At 45.9% G+C, this 20,924-nt stretch overlaps 1 long non-coding RNA gene across 1 annotated transcript; it reads left to right on the top strand.

The window, feature by feature from the left end:
* The first annotated feature begins 2,441 nt into the window (after positions 1-2,441).
* LOC134728912 (uncharacterized) lies at positions 2,442-13,441 on the top strand. The gene is made up of 3 exons (XR_010109779.1): positions 2,442-2,552; positions 8,686-8,920; positions 11,236-13,441. It is a non-coding gene; the product is annotated as an uncharacterized LOC134728912 (long non-coding RNA).
* The last annotated feature ends 7,483 nt before the right edge of the window (positions 13,442-20,924 follow it).

Here is a 20,924-nt window from a genome sequence, read left to right as displayed (position 1 = left end):
GTCCAAAGCTAATGGAGCCTTCCCCGCCGTCCAGGGAGGAACACCAGGACCCCGGAGTTTCTTCTTAGTGCTATATTTTAAAGTTGCATTGACGTTTCCCTCCCCTTCCTTTTGTGCACGTTGGAAGTAGCAGTGTTCTGAAAGATGGTTTGACATTTTTGCTGTTGTTTTATGTTTTTAAAAATGTATCTGCTTTGTGTTTGGAAATAAAAATCTCTATTTTGGTCTATGAAATACTGTGTGGTTTGGAAATTCGTTTTCTGAAGTAGAGGAGTTTGTCCAAGAGGTTATGAGAAGAAAGATGACATGTGGCTAAGGCTGACATTGTAAAATTCTGACTTCCAGTTCAACCTCTTTCATGCAGAGGTTGAACTCAAGGCGACAGCAACACTCAATCTCATGTGGATATCAGCCTCATCTGGGAGCACCTTCAAACACATTCTCAGCATCTCTCCAGACCTCCTCGTTCACAGTCTCAGGGGTGGGGGTCATGGGCAGGCCAAGTGGATACTGAAAATTCCAAAATGCACTCTGGGTGCATTTTGTAGAGAAACAGCACCCCCAGTAGATCCAGGCACTAGCCCAGATAGAGGTAAAAGGACGCCTTTCCAACCATTTCACTCCCAACCCCAGGGATCAAAGCCCCACCAGGACAGTTTATTTCACAAAGAATTCTTGGGTTTGGCTATCTGATTTCATAACTCACAGTGCACTGGAAGCTGCAGAGGAGAAGGGGAGGACTCTGCCAGATGCAGGAGAAGCCGGAGACACCATCCTGACTTTTGAGGGCAGGTCTAAGAAACCGGCAAGTAAACCCAGGAGCTGCCACAGGCTAACAAAAGCTCCTAACAAGGACCTTGGTTTGCCAAGAAAAGGAAAATGTATGTCAGAATCTTCTGCTTACAAAGGAACAGAAGTGTACCCTTCAATTCAGAACACTGTCATTAGAAGGATTTAAAATAAAATGGTTTTGCCTCTAGTATAATTTGTTCTCCCAAGTGAGAACTTTTAAAAATTTTGCTATTATTTTAATAATGTGTGTAATACGTTTCCTAAGTTTTTTCCATCTCTGTGATCTTAAACCCTTCTCACCCTTTGGGAGGTGAGGCGGGATAGGGGGTGGGGGGACTTGAGTGAGAAGCATTATATCTGTAGCCCCTCACTCCTTACATGACTGGTAAAGGAAGAGACAAAGTTTTAGTCTCCATATGAATCCAAGTGGAGTCCAGAGCCGTGCATGAGACTTTGAACTGTTGGTGCAAAAGTTGTTACAGGCTGGAAGCGGTGGCTCATGCTTGTAATCCCAGCACTTTGGGAGGTTGAGGTGGGCAAATCATTTGAGGTCAAGAGTTCAAGACTAGCCTGACCAATGTGGTGAAACCCTGCCTCTACTAAAAATGCAAAAAAAATAGTCAAGTGTGGCAGTGCACACCTGTCGTCCCAGCTACTTGAGAAGCTGAGGCAGGAGAATCGCTTGAACCTGGGAGGTGGAGGTTGCAGTGAGCCAAGATCACGCCACTGCACTCCAGCCTGGGCGACAGAGTGAGACTCCATTTCGAAAATAATAATAATAATTATGGTTTTTGCCATCAAAAGTAATAGATTTGGATGTGGTTCAGTGGTGCCTGCCCTAGAGTTAAATGTCATTCAAATGAGTCTCTGAGTTTTTGACTTGGTGAAGCAGTTCTGCAGAGAAAGGGCAAAGGGTGGGGAAGTCTGTTCTTTTAGGAAGGAGGAGCGGTCCTTGGTTTTTCCATCTGCCTTGTTTAGGGCAGATGAAGCCAGGTTGCCAGCACTCCTATAGAGGACCCTGCAAATGGAAGAATCACTTTCCACTATCAGGCCGTGGCAAGACCACTGCTGGCTACAAGGAGTTTACAGCTGAGGGAGGTGATTTCACCCAGCATATCTGGATCCATTGTCTAAAGTCTTAGAGTAGTGCTAAGTACCCTCACAGAAACACTTGTGAGTCTTGTGGCCTTGAATAACAAGAACCCTTATCTTCTAAGTAGTTGTCCAAAAAATAAAGCAGCATGTTTTTTGAAGAAAGACAGAACTCTGTCCACGGGGATGCTCTGCCTTTTAGGTCTATATGGAATTGATCACGGCATAGCCCTGTGTAGCTGATCTGAAGAAGCCTTAATCCGTATAACATAAAGGTATGCCACGTGTCATTTATGTTAACTAAACGTGGTATACATGTTTATTTCCACAGTAGAAGCATCAAACCTGGGGTCAGGAACTTCAGGGTTAAAACACTGTTTCAGTGAGAAAACTAGATTTACCCTTCCTTGTTTTAATTTAGCACCTTTTGTGGGAACCCAACCCACTGTGAGAGTAACATTAAACACACACGGTTTCTAAATCTTTACTGAGTTCTCTAGTGTTTCTGGCTGGACGACTCATTCATTTTTATGACCGTGCGATTTTTTTTCACAACCAGGCGTCCCATGGAAATAATTATCTTACCTCAGTTTTCATCCACGGCTTCCAAGCCCAACCATGACATGGTTAATTGGAGAGATCCATCATCTTCTCGTGGAATCCTCTTGGTGAGAATGTTACTCAGCTACTTGGCCCTGCCAGCCTCCTCTGTCACTGCCTCTGCAGCCCTGGCTCTCCGTCCTGCTACCCTTCATTATGCTGCAAAAGGAGAGACCCCAACTTGCTCAGGGCTTCCGGGCTGGAATTCCATATTGCAATTGCATACTGGCGTGCATCCTGGTCCCTGCTCCCCGCTCCAGCTTGGTTTTCACTGTGGCCTGCTGCTGCTGATTTCTAATAGGAGGGCTCCTCTACCAATGGACAGCGAGGGAAATTGCTCTAAATTGTTCTGAGACATGGCCTGTCTCATGCTATCTGTATTTCCTCTCTTTGGGCTTGTGCAAATCACTGAGGCCCTTTTCCTTTGGAATGAGGTGATGGGATAACAAAAAGTAAAAAGCAACAAACCACAAGGCTGAATGCAATGTGGAATCCTGCATTGCATCCTGGAACAGTGAACAGGCATTAGTGGAGAGGCCAATGATACGCAGATCAAGTTAGCAGTTTCATTAACACTATTGCACTGGTGTTAATTTCTTGGTGTTGACAAATTCCCCATGGACATGTAAGATGTTACCATTGGAGGAGACTGGGTGTGTTTGTCTATTTTTGTGTAGCTATAAAGAAATACCTGGAGCTGGATATTTATAAAGAAAGGAGGTTTAATTGGTTCACAGTTCTGCAGGCTGAACGGGAAACATGGTGCTGGCATCCACCTCTGGTGAGGTTCTAAGGAAGCCTACAATCATGGCAGAAGGTGACAGGGAGCCAGCATGTCATATGGCCAGAGTAGGATCAAGAGAGAGAGGGAGAAAAGTACCACACTCTGTTAAACAACCCGATCTCTGTGAGCAAGCATTCACTTATCACCAGGGGGATGATGGCGCTAAGCCACTCATGAGCAATCTCCCCCGTGATCCAATACCTCCCACCAGGCCCCACCTCCAGCACTGGGGATTCCATGAAATCTGGAAGGACAAACATCCAGAGTGTATCACTGGGTGAAGGTTATGGGAACTTTGTGCTGTTTTTGCACCTTTTCTAAATGATTCCAAATAAAAATTTTATTTATTTATTTTTGAGACGGAGTCTTACTCTGTCGCCCAGGCTGGAATGCAATGGCGCCATCTCGGCTCACTGCAAGCTCCACCTCCCGGGTTCACTCCGTTCTCCTGCCTCAGCCTCCTGAGTAGCTGGGACTACAGGCGCCCGCCACCATACTCAGCTAATTTTTTGTATTTTTAGTAGAGACGGGGTTTTACCATGTTAGCCAGGATGGTCTCGATCTGCTGACCTCGTGATCCACCCGCCTTGGCCTCCCAAAGTGCTGGGATTACAGGCGTAAGCCACTGTGCCTGGCCAAAAATTTTATTTGTTGTTTGTTCCATTTTATTTCATTTCTATTTTCATTGGAATGAAATGAATAGAATCTTATCAATAATCTGTTTTGCCAATCTAGTAAATGAAAAGATCTAAATTTTTAAAAGCATTGAACATTTCAAAAACTGATTTTGCAGTTTTTAATGATATCTTTATAATCAAGAAATAGTAAAAAGTTACATGCTAAATAATGGCATGTTCCAAAACAGATTAGTCTTCCCTTCCAAGTGGCAAATTCAGCAGTATTTAGGACAAGCACTGTATGATTTGAACACTAGAAAAATGTCTATTTCCTTCTTTTTTCATCAGCTTACATATTTTCTTTCTTTCCACACTTAAAATTCTTTTCTTTTAATGGACAAATAGTAATGTTACATATTCATGGGGTACATAGTGATGTTTTGATACATACAATGTAAGTGATCAGATCAGGGTAATTAGCATATCCAGCATCTCAAACATTTATCATTTCTTTGTTTTGGGAACATTCAGCATCCTTCTTCTAGCTATTTGAAACTATGTACTATTGTTAACTATAGTCAGCCTACAGTGGTGTAATATTCTAGAACTTATTTATCCTATCTAGCTGTAATTTGTATCATTTAACAAGTCTCTCCCTATGCTTCCTTCCTCCTACTCTCCCTAGCTTCTAGTATCCCATTTTACTTTTTACTTCTATGAGATCAACTTTTTTTAGCTATCACATATGAGTGAGAACATGTGGTGTTTAACTTTCTGTTCCTGGCTTATTTTGCTTAACATAATGTCCTCTAGTTCCATCCGTGTTGCCACGAATGACGAGATTTCTCTTTTTTTAATGGCTGAATGGTATTCCATTGTGTATATATCCCATATTTTTTACATCCATCTGTTGTTGGACACCTACGTTGATCCCATATCGTGGCTATTGTGAACAGTGCTGCAATAAACATGAAGGTGCAGATGTCTCTTCAATATAATGATTTCCTTTCCTTTGGATAAATTCCCAGTAGTAAGATCACTAAAAATTTTATTTTTAAAAATATGATTTTTTATGGCCCTGGAAAAAAAATGTGAAGTTTCTCTTTTGCTCTTAACTTACTCCCTTAAAAGTGACGGTGAAACTGTTCTAGGAACAGGCTTGGAATCATCCTGATCAGTGTTTGGCTCCAAGCAACCAAATCTGCAAGGCATTGGACCTTAACAAAGTTCTCCCATCTTCTGGAATACTTATCTCAAAGGAATGTGGTTGGGCGGATTAAATGGGATAGTATGTGTAAAGGGCTTTCACAGTGCTCAGCCCATAGGACACACTCCATAACTGGAAGCTATTTATGCCACCCCATCCCAAATGCCTTCCCGGGTCATGCTAGGCAGGTTCTGAAGAAGTATCTTCTTTTACATTCTCTAGGATGCATACTCTGACCCCAAAGTACTGCCCTGCAACTATTGCCAGGAGTCCGGGATCTCCCTTATGGGCTTACAAGTGTCCTGAAGATGCTTGTTAAGGGGAGAGTCTAGAATCAGTCAGCAGTCAGTTGCAAAAAACAGAATCCACTCTAACTAGCTTAAGGAGAAAGGGATTTATGATGGGGTATAAGATGGCTCACAAAATTGTTGAAGAACAGACTCTAATCTGAGATTTCAGGAGGAGCTCAGCCTCAGGACCATGCTGCCTCTTTCATGGTGGAGAAAGTTGCTGCTGCTGCCCCGCAGGAGGCTGCCAGACCGGGAGAATACTGCAGCTGCGGACTAAAGGCCTCGCCTCCGTTGCACTGCAGCAAAGGGGTGCCCATGTCAAGCTGTCTCCTCATGCACCTCCCTCCCACACTCAGCATCATGAAGGAGAGTTGGAATTGGAAAAACCTGGTTCACATTTAGAACACAGCAGCAAAGGAGGCAGGGATATGCCATGTCATTTATTTTTTTAAAAAAATGATTTTTTTTTTAGAGACAGTCTCCCTATGTTGCCCAGGCTGATCTCGAACTCCTATCTCGGCCTCCCAAAGTGCTAGGATTCCAGATGTGAGCCACCACACTCGGCCAATGCCATTTTAGCTTTACCCTTCTGCATTATGGGAAAACATCTTGCAAGGAGTTTAACGGGCAATTAATAAGCAAATCTACAGTATCCCCCACGGCCCATGCCTCTGGATACTTCATGTCCCGGTGTACCCCAATTTCCATATTTAAACTTCCAAGCAAAAACAGCAGTGGAAACAATAGCTCCCATATTCCACCTAATGCACCTACCCCCGTATGAGCAAGTGAGTGCTTAGCAAAACGTCTCATTTATCAATATATCCATTTCTGTGCTCTGTTCGTTTTCCTCTGGTTCATTCACAATTTTACTTGATGTCCTGAAGTCTGTGAACTAAATTATGAGGTTAGCTGTCGCATCCCTGCCACCAGGCCTGCTTGTTCATGGGCAACTGAACTGACATCCAGTGATGTCTGGACACCTGATTATCAAGAGCCTTCTCTCCACAGATGGACTTTTGATGATCATTCAAACAGTACATACATATCGTTATACCCAAGATCTCGCTGAAAGGGCTACCCATATATGTTTTCCTCAAACTTCCATGTTATCAATCCCCATTCTTGTCCTTTTCGAGCCCTTGACCATCCTTAAGGAAAGAATCAAGTAAAGAATATTTAAATAAAAAATATCACTGAGCTCATTTTTTTTTTAAATTTTTTTTGAGATGGAGTCTCACTCTGTTGCCCAGGCTGGAGTGCAGTGGCGCGATCTCGGCTCACTGCAACCTCCACCTCCCAGGTTAAAGCACTTCTTCTGCTTCAGCCTCCCGAGTAGCTGGGAACTACAGGCGGGTGCCACCACACCCAACTAATTTTTGTATTTTTAGTAGAGACACGGTTTCACCATATTGGCCAGGCTGGTCTCGAACTCCTGACCTTGTGATCCACCCCCACCCCCCCACACCCGGCCTCCCAAAGTGTTGGGATTACAGGTGTGAGCCACCTCACCTGGACTATTAAGCTCTTATTATACATCAAGAATAAATAAAATGGTGAACAAAACAGAAACCCCCAAACCCTGCCTTCCTGGAGCTTACTCTCTGGTGCTGGGTACTGCCCGTTCTTCTGTGTAGATCTGTACTCTCAGTCATTTCTCCTTCTAGGCAAAATGAACTACTAAATACACATTTCAAAGACAGTGGGGGACGTTCCTTCCCCATTGTCTTTCATCAGCAGCCTTCACGGGGGCTGTAATCCTATAGCATTATACATCTGACTAGTTGCATTATATCAGGCAAGGTCAACTAGGCTCAAATACTTTTTTTTTTTTTTTTGAGACAGAGTCTCACTCTGTCACCCAGGCTGGAGTGCAGTCACTCTGTCACTCAGGCTGGAGTGCAGTGGTGCGATCTCAGCTCACTGCAACCTCCGCCTCTCAAGTTCAAGCGATTTTCCTGCCTCAGCCTCCAAAGTAGCTGGGACTACAGGCACCTGCCACCACGCCTGGCTAATATTTTGAATTTTTAGTAGAGATGGGGTTTCTCCACGTTGGCCAGGCTGGTCTTGACCTCCTGACCTCAAGTGATCCGCCTGCTTGGCCTCCCAAAGTGCTGGGGTTACAGGTGTGAGTCACCATGCCCGGGCTCAAATTCTTTATTCTGATGCCAAGTGAAGCTGTGAATGCCAAGTGGATGCCAAGTGAAGCTGTGGGGTGGGCTGAGGGTTAGGGGTTTTGCAGCAGAAGTAGTCATCCTGGGGGCTGTGGACCATTGGTAAGGCCTGCATGTTTATTTCCCCCCACTCCCAATTCATACGTTGAAATCTTAACCCGCAAGGTGATGATATTAGGAGATGAGGCCTCTGGAAGGTGATTAGGTCATGATGGTGGAGTTGTCATGCATGGGATTATTAAAATGACCCCAGAGGGAGAGCTTGCCCCTTCAACCATGTGAGGACACAGCAAGAAGGCACCATCTATGAACCAGGAAACGTGCCCTCACCAGACACCGAAACTGCTTGTGCCTTGATCTTTGACTTCCCAGACTCCAGAACATGAGAAATAAATTTCTGCTATCAGCCACCTAGGCTATGATATTTTGTTATAACAGCCCAAATGGACTAAAACACCCACATACACATGCAGCTCACAAAATGACCAAATAAGACACTGGGCAAAGATTTCAGGCCTGGGCATTCATTCAGCAAGTGGACCATGGCACTGAGGACAGGCAGTGTGAGGTTACCACCCATGAGAAAACTGGACAAGCATCTGCCGAGGTCCCTCCAGCCTACAGGGCTCCTGCTCCCCTGAGCACTGCTCCTGCTATGGAGTTCTTCTCCGTTGCCTCACTTTGGACCATCCTGGAAAATGGACCCTCTCTCTGACCACAGTCTGTGATTGAGCACCGTACACCTGGGATTCCAACCCCCAATCTCTGCAGGCCAGTTTGTGACCTCAGCTCCGCACTTCTCACACAACACCGCCATGGCTCTTTGTTTGCTGCCTGTTCTGTGCTCTCGGCTGCTGGCACTGACCTTCTTGTGTTTGCTCCTGTTTGGGGTTTCGTAAGTTCAGATTTGTCTACTTGTTTGTTTTGATTCTCAGCGCCTCAGACAGGGGTAGACCTGTGGGTCAAATCTAGCTGCCACTAGTTTTCACACAGTTCAAGGAGTAAGAATGGGTTTTAAATTTTTAAGTGGGTTACATTTTAAATGGTTATGTAAGTACCAACAAAATAGCTTTAATTTTGCCTCTTGCGCTACAAAGTCCTAAAATATTTACTCTTTGGTCCTTCACAGAAGCGTTTGTCAACTCATGCTCAAGGACATCGCTCGTGCAATTTCCCACTTGATTAATCCATGTAGCCAAGCTGTCCATCCCCAAATCCCAGCAAGGTCCTTCCCTATGACCAGCTCCCCAGCAGGCTGGCCGTGACCTCCCTGAAGGGGGCCAGGGAGAAAGCACACTGGCCGAGGAGGCAGGAGAAATCGGTTCCAGCCTCGCACTCATCACCAACTTGCTTTGTGACTTTTGGTAAGTCCCATTCCCTCTCTGTACCTCAGATCCCTCTCTGTCAAATGGGGAGTTTAGATGTGAATCACCTTGGAACTCTCTCACAGCACTGCCAGTCCTCGCCAAACCATTGTTCTCCATAACCATGAGGAACATGGGAGAGAACAAGGCACGGGACTGTCCCAGGGACCCCAGGATCGAGCCCACGATCAATTCTTCATCCTAGGGCATGGGTGACAGGTCACGCGGGCACACAGACACACATGCTATACACTGTAGACACGTGCACGCACCTGAGTGCCTATGCACACACACCCCTCATTCATGCACCACACACACAGAGGCACACATAGACACAGACACACTCCACACACACACACCTACACATACACCACATACCTGTGTGCAAGTACACGCACCACACACAACCATGCACCACACACAGAGGCACACACAGACACGGACACACTCCATACACACACACACACACGTACACATACACTACACACCTGTGTGCAAGTACATGCACCACAAACAACCATGCACCACACACAACCATGCACCACACAGAGGCACACATAGACATAGACACACTCCATACATACACACTTGCACACATACAATCACACACACCATGCATACACATACATGCCACACACACAAAACACACACCACACACAGATATATGCACACATGCCAAACACACCCACCACACCACATACAGGCATACACACATGGATGCACCACATACAGACACACACATACACATCATAGACACATGCACATGCTTGCACATACCCCCCCACCTGCATACATGTGTGTACACACCCCCCCACACACCAAACACACACAGATGCACACATACACTACACATACAGATACACTACATACCACACACAGACACCACAGAGGCACATATGGATACAGATACAGACAGTCAACATACACAATTGCCAGACATGCAAGCCATATACACAGGTGTGCACCCACACCACACACACAGAGACCTACATAGACACAGGCACATGGTGCTCTGGGCAAAGTGTTGTGACCGTGTCTCACAGCTTGTCAGGTTGGGAGCCGTAGCAGAGCTCTGGGGGTACATCCCTGGGGGATCCCTCCTCGACTCTGGTCTGATTAAGTCAGCTCTGCAGAAACCAGAAAATTAAATTTGGGGCCATGTCTGTCTTCCGGATATGGTGCATAATTTCAGGATTACTCTGGGTAAAGAAAAGAGAAAGGGCTCTTTTCTTTTTTTAGGGTTTGGAAAGGAAAACATGGTTGTGTGGGCTAACGTGTATTGCTGGGCGAGGTCTTCAGGGGTATGGTTCGGAGCCATGAGGGAGGTGTCTGTGCAAGCAGCAAGCCTTCCTTTTTGGGGTCAGGTAGGGGGTCGGTAATGCAGAGGTTATAAAGAAGGGGATTGCATTTGATTAATGAAATATTTTCTTACAATCATGTTTTTGCTGAAATGCATGTTCAACCCTGACCAAAGGCCAGGGAAGCCAAATGCAAAACATATAGTGTGCGGTTGCCAGAATATCTCCCAAGCTACATTTTAATATATGTCAAAATTCAAATTTACCCTGGAGTCAAGGAAGTCAGAGAGGGAGACCTTTGCCTTATGGGTACTGCATACCATGCCTAATAAAATGATAATGCAACCTTCACAGTTTGCTAGGCACTTCCACCCACAGTCTTTCATTTGATTCTTACAATAATGTCAAATGCTTTTTCGTCTCTTCTACTGAAGAGTAAAACAAGGCTGAGAGAGGTAGAAAGGTGACCCCAAGATCATAGCCTGAAAATGGCCTTGCTGCTGTCCAGCCCTGCCCTCCAGTGATCTCTTGTTCCAAACCTGCAACACAGCAACGAAGCAAACCCACTGTTTATGTCTCCTCATTTGCAATCCCAAAACTATCAAGAGCAGATGAGAGCAAGCCCTTAAGGTTAATAGAGCAGAGTTAGGGAAGCCTGAGCAAAATCTCTTATCCCTGAGGTACCTGATTTGTTATCTGAATGGCTGCCAACACAGAGCACTGTGTTAAGAGGGATTCTGAGGCTGTGATCAAGGAAAGAACTGCATGATCTCTTGGTGATATCTCCCATGACCGTCGTAGGGAGGGGCTTATTGTCATCTTCACTTTGGCCTCAGTTTCATTATCTATAAAGGGGAAGGAATTGCTCTCAATCTGGGTCTGTGAACTAACATGCCTACAGAACCCAAATAGGAAACATCTGAGCAGACCAGATGTATTAGTTTGTTCTCGCACTGCTATAAAGAACTACCTGAGACTGGGTAATTTATAAAGAAAAGAGGTTTAATTCTCTCACAGGTTCTACAAGCTCTACAGGAAGCATGGATTGGGAGGCCTCAGGAAACTTACAATCATGGCAGAAGGTGAAGAAGAAGCAGGCACGACTTACGTAGCTGAAGCAGGAGGAAGACAGCGAGCCTCTGCTACACACTTTTAAACAAGCAGCTCTCATGAGAGCTCACTATCACAAGAACAGCAAGGGTGAAGTTTGCCCCCATGATCCAGTCACCTCCCACCAGGCCCCTCCTCCAACATTGGGGATTACAATTTGACATGAGATTTGGGCAGGGAAACAAATCCAAACCACATCCCCAGACCAAGTGTAAAAACATCCTGAAAGAGGGAAGGTTGGGATCTTTGTCCAATCATTGCCATGTGGGGATGTGGGCTTTGGATTAGAGTGACAGTTTCTCAATCATTCAAGATTTCACATTATAATGTTAAAAAAATTTTTTAGGTGGCAACTAATTTGAATATTGTTAAAAAATACCTGTGCTAACATGCGTGTGTACGCATGTGCTGTCAGGCTGGGTGTGGCCCACAGACCATTGCTTTTCAAGCTTTGGTTTAAATAGTCCCCAAGATTCCTTTCATTTCAAAAATTCTAAAATTCTGTGTGGGATGCAGGTCCACAGACTAGGTGCATGTGAAATGTTTCTCAATAGATCTAGAGTTCTAAACTCAGTCCCTCACCCACGTGGGCCGAGATTAGTTTGAGCACCTGCTGTGTGCCTATTGGGCTTCTACAGACATTGTCTCACTCAGGCTTCATGACTAGTCCAGCTGGCTCTTCTCCCTAATTTTGCAGCTGAAGACACAGGCTCAGAGAGATGACTAATTTATCCAAGGTTGCCCAGCACATAACCAAACTGAAATTTACTCCTTGGTGATTTCTCAAGATTTTGGTTTCATGATGGAAATCCCATGACATAATCAGCACTCAGTGGAAACTCAATGATAAATGGGTAAAGCTTGGGAGGGCTTCACCCCAATATTGTATCTAGATCCGCTGTGGGATTTCCAGCATTCCCAAGGATTGTAACTTGATCATCTTCAATGAAGAACCCAGCAGGCATTATCAGGCTGGGCCGGTACTGGCAGCCCCTGGGTGAGCAATTTCTGGCAGGCATCCAGCCCATAAAGTGTTCTAAAAGGTCGCTTGGTTTTGGCTGTTGGTAGAAAGTGGGAGAGATGGAGAGGCCCCGAAAGCTGGGGTCTTTCCCATCTGTTCCACATTACAATGCTGTTAAATATGTTATGATGTCCATTGTACCAACAAATACAAGCAGAACTAATCTCTTTGTTTAAGGTTCCTTGACTGACATCATTGGTAATTAGATGACATACTTATTTTCTCATGACAAGAGTGGACTGGTTCAGTGAGAGGTTTGGAAAGAGTACAGGCTCTCACCCACGAAGTTTAGTGGGAAGTATCTTGATGCTGATGGACGTGAAAAACGACAGCTCCAGGGATGGGGATGGAAAAGAGAAATGCTTTGCCATTGTCTCAGCCACAGAGATGAAATCTAGAGGAGACTAAAGACTTTCTGAGTGTCTATTCATTCATCTGTCCATCCATCCATCCATCCATCCATCCATCCAATTATCCATCTATCCATCCATCCATCCATCCATCCATCCTTACATATATCCATACATCAAGCCAGCCATCCATTCACCCATCCATCTATCCAACCATCTATCCATCTTTCCATCCATTCATCCATCATCCATCCATATATTCAACCATCTATTCATCCATCCTTCCATCCTCTGTTCATCTCTCCAACCATCCATCCATCCATCCATACATACATACATACATACCTTCAACCCTCCGTTCACTCATCCATCCATACATCCACACATCCATACATCCATTCATCCTTCCATTCATCCATCCATCATCCAGCCATCCACCCTTCCATTCATCCATCCATACATCCAACCATCCATTCATCCATCCAACCATCCATCCATCCTTCCATCCATCCATGCATCCATCCGTCCTTCCATTTGTCCATCTTTCCATCTACGCTTCCATACATGCATCCATATCCCCATCCATTTTTTTATCCTCATTGCTGGAAGGGAGCCACAAGCTGAGGGATGCACACGGTTTCTCGAGGCTGCATAAGGCAAGGAACAGATTTTCCTCTAGATCGTCCAGAAGGAACATAGGCCTACTGACTTGATTTTTAGTACCATTTTAGGACTTCTGAGCTCTGTAAGTGTAAGAGAATAAATCTGTGCTATTTTCAGACACCAGGTATGTGGTAGTTTGTTACAGCAGCAATAGGAAACTCATACACAAACTCATGGGGTCACCAGAAGCATTAAATTAGCTAATATATAAAACGCAGTTAGCACTATGCCTGGAGCATAATAAATGCTCAAAAAAGTAGTAGTGACTCTTATTTTTGTGGGTGCTCTTATGATGTATTTTGGGGATGTGGCCTTGCCCTCTGAGGAGCCCTCAGTCTATTGTGACACAAGAGAAGTAAATTTCTGGGGGTTGGATAAAGGGGAAAGCAAAGAGAAGCCCTCAAAGTGAGGAGGGCTGTGGTTTTGCTGCCTGAAACTCATTCACCATGCGAGCACTGGGGCTCCAGAGGGGTAAGGGGTGAGTTAACACCTGATCCTAATGTCAGGGTGATGTCGCAGCAGCATAGCCAGATCCAAAGCAGACTGCAGGCCTGATGGAGAGGGTGCTGTTCACATCTAGCTGGGGGCCTGATTCTTAGCACACCATCCCCCAGGCTTCTGGGCAGCTTGTAATGCTCTTCCTCATGCATTGACATGTTTAAACCTTGCTTACTCCTCATAATAATCCTCTCTTGTTTTCTAAGCACTATTTTTGTTTCAAAGTGATAATAGCTAAATTTGTTTCTGATTGAAAGTGTAATGCACGCTCATCGAAGCAAATTTGGTAAAGACAGTGAACTTTGATATTTTCTACAACAATACTTATGATTAGTCCCAAATCTTCACACTCCCCCTACCAGCTCCCTGTGGCATGTGCTTGATCAGGGGCTACTGCTCCGGGTGGGATGCTTGCCATGTCTTGGCTCTAGGCTCAGCTATGCAACTTGTTTTGACCAATGAGATGGGAGCAAACATGACAGTAAGCACAGGCCTGAAAGCACTGGCACCTCTGCCACCTCCATGAGAACATGCTGGATTAGCATGTTCTCATGGCATATGGGGCAGAGATCCTCACGCCCATTTTCAGAGACACGTGGCCTATTTGCCCCATCATTTCAGTAGACAGCCAGCTGGCATTGAACCTGTTAAGTGAGCCCAGTTACAACGAAAAGAATCACAGCTGAGACCAGCCTGCCTCACTGACCTGCGTATTCCTGGGATAAACAAATGCTTATTGTTTTAAGCCACTGGATTTGGAGAGAGTTTGTCATGTACCACTATTGTTGTAATAATTAGAATAATGATTACAACCACTACCAATGACATGTACTGAAGATTTACTGTGTGCTGGGTTTGTTACTAAACTCTTTTTAAACATCAGTGTTTCTTACTAACATATCTAGATAAAAGAATCACCTAGAAGTTTGCAGGAAGGCCCCAGAGTCCCACCTTTACTTAATCAGAAAATCTGAAGAGATGCCTGGGAACCTGCATTCTAACATCTCTCTCTTGACTTTTGGGCACCATACACCTGGGAACCATTAACACTTGTTATCTTGTTTCAGCTATACAGCATTCCCATGGGGCAGAGATCCTCATGTCTGTTTTACAGACAAGGAAAGTGAGGCTCAGAGGAATTAAGTTTGCTAGCTCGAGGTGGAGCCAGAAATTGAACCCAGGCTTTATGATAGGCAGAGATCAAGCCCTTGGTTCATCATCAAGGCTGCCTGCTGTGGTCAAGGGCTAGCTTGGTATAGCTCCCCTCTCGGCCTGACATTCTAGGGGCTGCCTCTGGTGACCAGCAATAAGTGCTGTTCCGGGCTCAACTGAAGCTGGGGTTGCTCCAGAAAGAGGTGAGAAGTGGCAGGGGATTAAAGTCTGCTTTCTTTGCTAAAATGGAAATTGTTGTTAAATAAGAGCATAAATATTTAATTACCCACAGTGGCTACTCTTTGCATAACAATTTCAAGTCCAGATTCAATATGAAGCAAGCTTAACACAAACACAACACCTGGGTGCGAGTCCCATACCTTCTGGCTAAAGTCAGCTCTTCCTGCTTACTCACTCCAAGGCTAGTTTCCCATGGTCTGCCCTGAAGAGAAGGCTTTTATTTTATGCTCACTTCTGCTCCCAGGTGATGAAAAGTGCCAGCTACCCGTCCACAAGGGCTTCTCATACCACAAATGGCTCCAACATTTAAAATCTCTGCTAAAAGCCCTTAGAGCACAGTTCATTGTCTGAGGTAGAGGTGATGGTGGTGTGGTTTCCCCATGCCATTGGCTGTACCTCATGACTCCCAAAACAGCAAGTTTCAGGGGCTACTTTTCCCTGTTCTCTCCATGACTTATGTCCCTTTGCCTAGATTTTCTCCTCTTCTAAGCTCAAAGCAGAAAAGATGCAGCCATCTTGCATTACGTCTGTCTCTGCGTGCTATACGAAGGCTGATATACAAATCCCTGCCCATGCTGGGATTCTTTCTTCTGACTTAGGCTCCAGCCTGTCCTCTTGCTCTCTGAGCTGTTCTCTTGCCCCTCAGATGGTCTGTGGCAGCAAATCACTTCTCAGGAAAGCCCTGCTGCGTTTAACACTTCATCACCTCCTCTGAGAAATATTTCTGGGATCTGCTACTTCAAAATGGCAGGCTTATTCTCTGTCTAAACACTTTAAAGATAAGAGCAACAGAACCTTGAGACAAATTCCATAGAAATTATTTCAGCTGGGTGAAAATGTGAAATGGCTTAGCATTTGGGAGGCTCACAGATGGCCAAGGATGACTGGAGTGTTGGGGCAAGAGACAGGGTGGTGAGACATGAAGATTGAAAGAAAGACAACAACCAGATCATGAATAGGAAAGTAACAAAACGAAAACAACCACATTAATAGTTATAGTAGCTAATTCTCACACTGTGCTTATCATGTATTGGATACCTATAATAACTCATTTAATCCTCACAATGCCTCTATGAGGCAGGCACTGTTATTACTCCCATTATACAGATGAAGAAATGGAGGCTTCCTTGGTTCCTGCCATTTCTAAGTCAAATCTTCCAGCCTCTTGTTACTAAGGAATGTCCCCCCTACCTCTACCATAGCCTTTCAGTACATCTCCTTTTGGGAATTATCTTAGCTCATTGTTGTGCTGCTATAACAGAATACCTGAGACTAGGTAATTTATAATGAACAGAAATGTATTGGCTTATGGTTCTGGAGGATGGGAAGTCCAAGAACAAGGTGCTGTGGCACCACATGGCAGAAGGCATCACATGGTAAGAGAGAGAAGGAAGTAGGCCAAACTCATTCTTTATAAAGAAACCAGTCCCACAATAATGGTGTTAATTCATTCATGAGGACAGAGCCCTCATGACTTAATCACCTCTTAAAGGTCTCACCTCTCAACACCATTGCATTGAGGACTAAGTTTCTAGCCTGTGAACTTCTGGGGACACATTCAAACCACAGCAGGAATGTTAGCAAAAACTGACATTCGCCGCTTGCCACCCAAGATCCTAACCAATGTGGGGCAAGCCAAGGAGTCACCATTTATTCCACTAACTAGATCTTTGTTTACTCCCTTGCTCCTGAGTCTGCCTCCCAAATCCCAAACATGTTCATTTTCCAGATCCCTCTCAGCCTCAACAGGAGACAATTTTGCCTCCCTGCTCTATGGACATTTGGTGATGTCTAGAGATATTTTTAGTTGTTACAACTGGGGAGGGGGTGTTACTAGCATCTAGTGTGTGAAGGCCAGGAATGCTGCTAAATGTCCTACAACACATAGCACTGTCTCCAATGACAAAAAACTATCCAGCCGCAAGTGCCAGTTGTACCAAGATTGAGGCATCCTGCTCTAAGCCTGGGGTTTTGCTTTGTTCTTAGAACTGGCCCCTAATATGAGGGTCCTATTTCTAAATTTCCCCCTTTAACTAGAACTACGAGAGCTCATTCCTGCCTCCACTTAATGCCAGCAAACTACCTTTGGGCATCCCATGGCTCTCTATGGATCCTGACTACTTGCTGGTGTGGTCACCTGTTCCTTGTCAACATTGCCACATGCCACTGGCCATCTGGACATCCTCCACCACCCACAGCAGGTCCACTCCACCAACCTGCCCTCCCACAGTGCCAGCCTTGACACATGGGTACAACTTGCACCCAGCTCTTGACCAAAACCAGCTGCTCTGCCAAGACACAAAAGGGACCCCTGCCGGAGTGAGGTCATCTCACTCTAGGACACAGTGTCCAGCTCAGACAGAACACCACCCACCAGCTTCCTGCTGAAGCTATTCATTGCCCAGGCTTCCAGAGACCCAATTCCCTGGAGTTCCAGTGCGGGGGCGAACCCGGCAGCAGAAAGAAAAGACTCTGTGACCCATGCCTAAAAATAAAAATATTATTCAATTTCATGTCTGACAGACTGAATGTCTGACGCAGAAAGCAAACCCATGGCAACCGGAAAAACACATTGGAAACCTTTTCACTTGGGTGGATCAGAATGAAGTAAGGCTGGGCCTTCTGGAGGCAGAGAGTTTCTCAGCTCAACCCTCTGGTTTTTGGGCTGGGATAGGGGGTGTCTGTGGGTATGTGGGAGGGAGAAAGGGAGTGGACCCCACTCGGTGGGTCTCATTTGTTTGGGCTTGCCCTGCCTTCCCAGGATTGCGCCCTCTCTTGAAGGACACGCAGCTTTAGAAGTAAATTTCCACTAGAACACAGGGACCTGGAGGGCAAGTCAATACAGAGACTTCATTTGGGTCCCCAGTTCAAGTGATCCTCTTTCCTTTTTCACCCACGTGAAACTGTGGGCTACGGACAAGCCAGACAGAACCACCTTTGTACCCCAAATACTTCCCTGGCTTTACGTCTTGCTTCCACTCTCTGCCTTGTTGGAAACATCCTTCCCTCTCCTCTCTGCCCCACTAAATCTGACTCATCTTCCTGGATCTAGCTAAACTGTCACTTCCTCCACGAAGGATTTCTAGGTTTTTTCTCTCCACCAGCCTTATCCCAACCTTTGCAGACAGCAGTGGTCTCTGCCCACCCAGGGTTCCCATAGCATTTTGTCAATGTGTATATTGGGCCTTCTAGCTCAGCAAGGCAGGGCCAGGAGCAACTTGGAGGAGAAGTCAGGTGAACCTGCTCAAATCCCAACTCTGCTCCTAAGTGGGGTTGTGTTACTTTTAGCATTTCACCTCTGCGTGCCCTAATTTCCTCACCTAGAAAATGATGGCCCCAGTGCCTACTCTGTAGGGCTGTTATGAATTTTAAGTAGTAAGTATGTAAGGAATTACCCATACACCACAGTCCCCTGAAAACACTGGCTGTCGTTATCATCAGCTTCAGGCAGAAAGAGCATGGACTCTGGAGTTGGACATGGATTTGAGGCCTGGCTTCACTGCTTAACGGGTTTTAGGAGTTGAATTGTTTCCTCCAAAAGCAACGCAGTGAGCTTTTACTCCCAGTAACTCAGAATATAACCTTATTTGGATATAGGGTCATTGCAGATATAATCAGTTAAAACGAGGTTGAGCTTTTAATCCGATATGCCTGGTGTTCTCATAAGAAGATGGCCCTGTGACCATGGAGACAGAGGTTGGAGTCAGCAGCTACAGCTGCGAATGCCAGGATCACCAGCAACTACCAGAAGCTCCGAGACAGGCAGGGAGTGGGTTCTCCCTCATGGCCGTCCAAAGAAACCAGCCCTGCTAAGACCTTGATTTTGGACTTCTGGCTTTCTGAACTATACAAGAATAAATGTCTGTTGTTTCAAGCTACCCAGTCTGTGGTCATTTGTTACAGCAGCCTAGGAAACTAAGACAACAGGTGTTCACCTCTTTCAGCCTTGGGCCCCCCAACCGTAATCCAGGGCTTAAGGGAGATAATGGATGTGAAAGTACTGGACACCCAGAAGATGCTGAATTAATATTAATAGAATCTGAAACCCAACAACCTTCAGAAAAAGGAATACAAAAGTGGGAAGATACATGCATTCCCAGCCCAGGCTAGAAGGAGGCAGTGTGGACCCCAAATGAGAAATCCAATGAGCAATGCCTGCTTTATGTTTATGCATGTATTTATACTCTGTGACCTTTCACAAAGGCAGACAGTATGCTGGAACACTCGCCAGACAATAAGACAGAAAGGGTACCAGCCGGAGAGAGTACAGATAGCATAGAAAGATGAGGTGGGGAAGAAATCTCTCTGAACGATCCAGGAGTCCTGCCAACCTACGCCCCCAAACAAAGTGGTGCGGAGGTCATCTGCTGTTTCTATTTGTCCAACATCCCTTCCTACATCTTGAAATAGGATCGTCCTTCCTCCTACTGACCTATTCTCTGTGCAAGTGATTCTAGTACAGCTGCCAATCAGTCCCTGGGCAAAGGAAGGGGCATGTGACCCAGGCCTTGACAGTCAGAACCTCCCACCTTCCTGAACATAGTAATGGCAATAATACAGGAAACACAGGTGACCCAATTGACCAGTCCCAAGCCGGGATTCTACCTATGGAGGTTGGAGAAAGAAGCCGTAAGCTTAGCCTGAGGCTAAGTTGGGATGACGTACACCTGAAGCTCCTGCAGCTGTGGCCCTTTCTCCTACTGCGCGGAGGGACTCATCTACAGTAGGAAAAGCTGGGCCCACATGCAGAGGGGGGCAGAGGGGGTGTGTGCAGACGGGAGCAGAGGGGGTGTGTGCAGAGGGGAGCAGAGGGTGTGCGTGTGCAGAGGGGAGCAGAGGGTGTGTGTGCAGAGGGGAGCAGAGAGTGTGTGTGTGCAGTGGGGAGCAGAGGGTGTGTGTGTGCAGAGGGGAGCGGAGGGTGTGTGTGTGCAGAGGGGAGCAGAGGAGGTGTGTGCAGAGGGGAGCAGAGGGGGTGTGTGTGCAGTGGGGAGCAGAGGGTGTGTGTGTGCAGTGGGGAGCAGGGAGAGAGAGAGAGACAGAGAGAAAGAGAAGAGAGAGAGAGCGAGAAAGAGAAGAGGTCTGATGACATTATTTCCGTCCTTAAGCCAGCTCCACTCACGGACTTCTCAGTTACATAAGTCAATAAATTCCCTTTTTCACTTTAACCAGTTTGAGTTAAGATTCTGTCATCCACAGTGAGAAAGTCCTGCTCAGTCCAGGAGGGCTGGTAGACAGGAAGGGGGATCAAAGAGTGAAGCCTCACAGGAGGGAGCAGCCCCAGGGCGCCCAGAACCCTTCGAAGGAAGGAGGATTCTGTGCCTAAGAGCAGGCGCAGGGAGGGGCTTGTTTGGGGAGTGTTTGGAGTAGCTCCCAGGGTGGGGGGCGTTTCAGAAATGCTTACCTGGGGCCTAGCACGGTGGCTCAAGCCTGTAATCCCAGTAATCCCAGCACTTCGGGAGGCTAAGACAGGCAGATCACCTGAGGGCAGGAGTTCAAGACCAGCCTGACCAACATGGCAAAACCCTATCTCTACTAAAAAAAAAGGAAAAAAATACAAAAATTAGCCGGACATAGTGACATGTGCCTGTAATCCCAGCTACTTGGGAGGCTGAGGCAGGAGAATCGCTCGAAATCAGGAAGGCGGAGGTTGCAGTGAACCGAGATCGCACCGC

The sequence above is a fragment of the Pan paniscus genome, chromosome 15 (genome assembly GCF_029289425.2).
Source record: "Pan paniscus chromosome 15, NHGRI_mPanPan1-v2.0_pri, whole genome shotgun sequence".
In the NCBI taxonomy this organism is placed as follows: Eukaryota; Metazoa; Chordata; class Mammalia; order Primates; family Hominidae; genus Pan; species Pan paniscus.
Note: the sequence above shows the minus strand (reverse complement) of the source record. Positions and strands in the feature narration are given on the sequence as shown.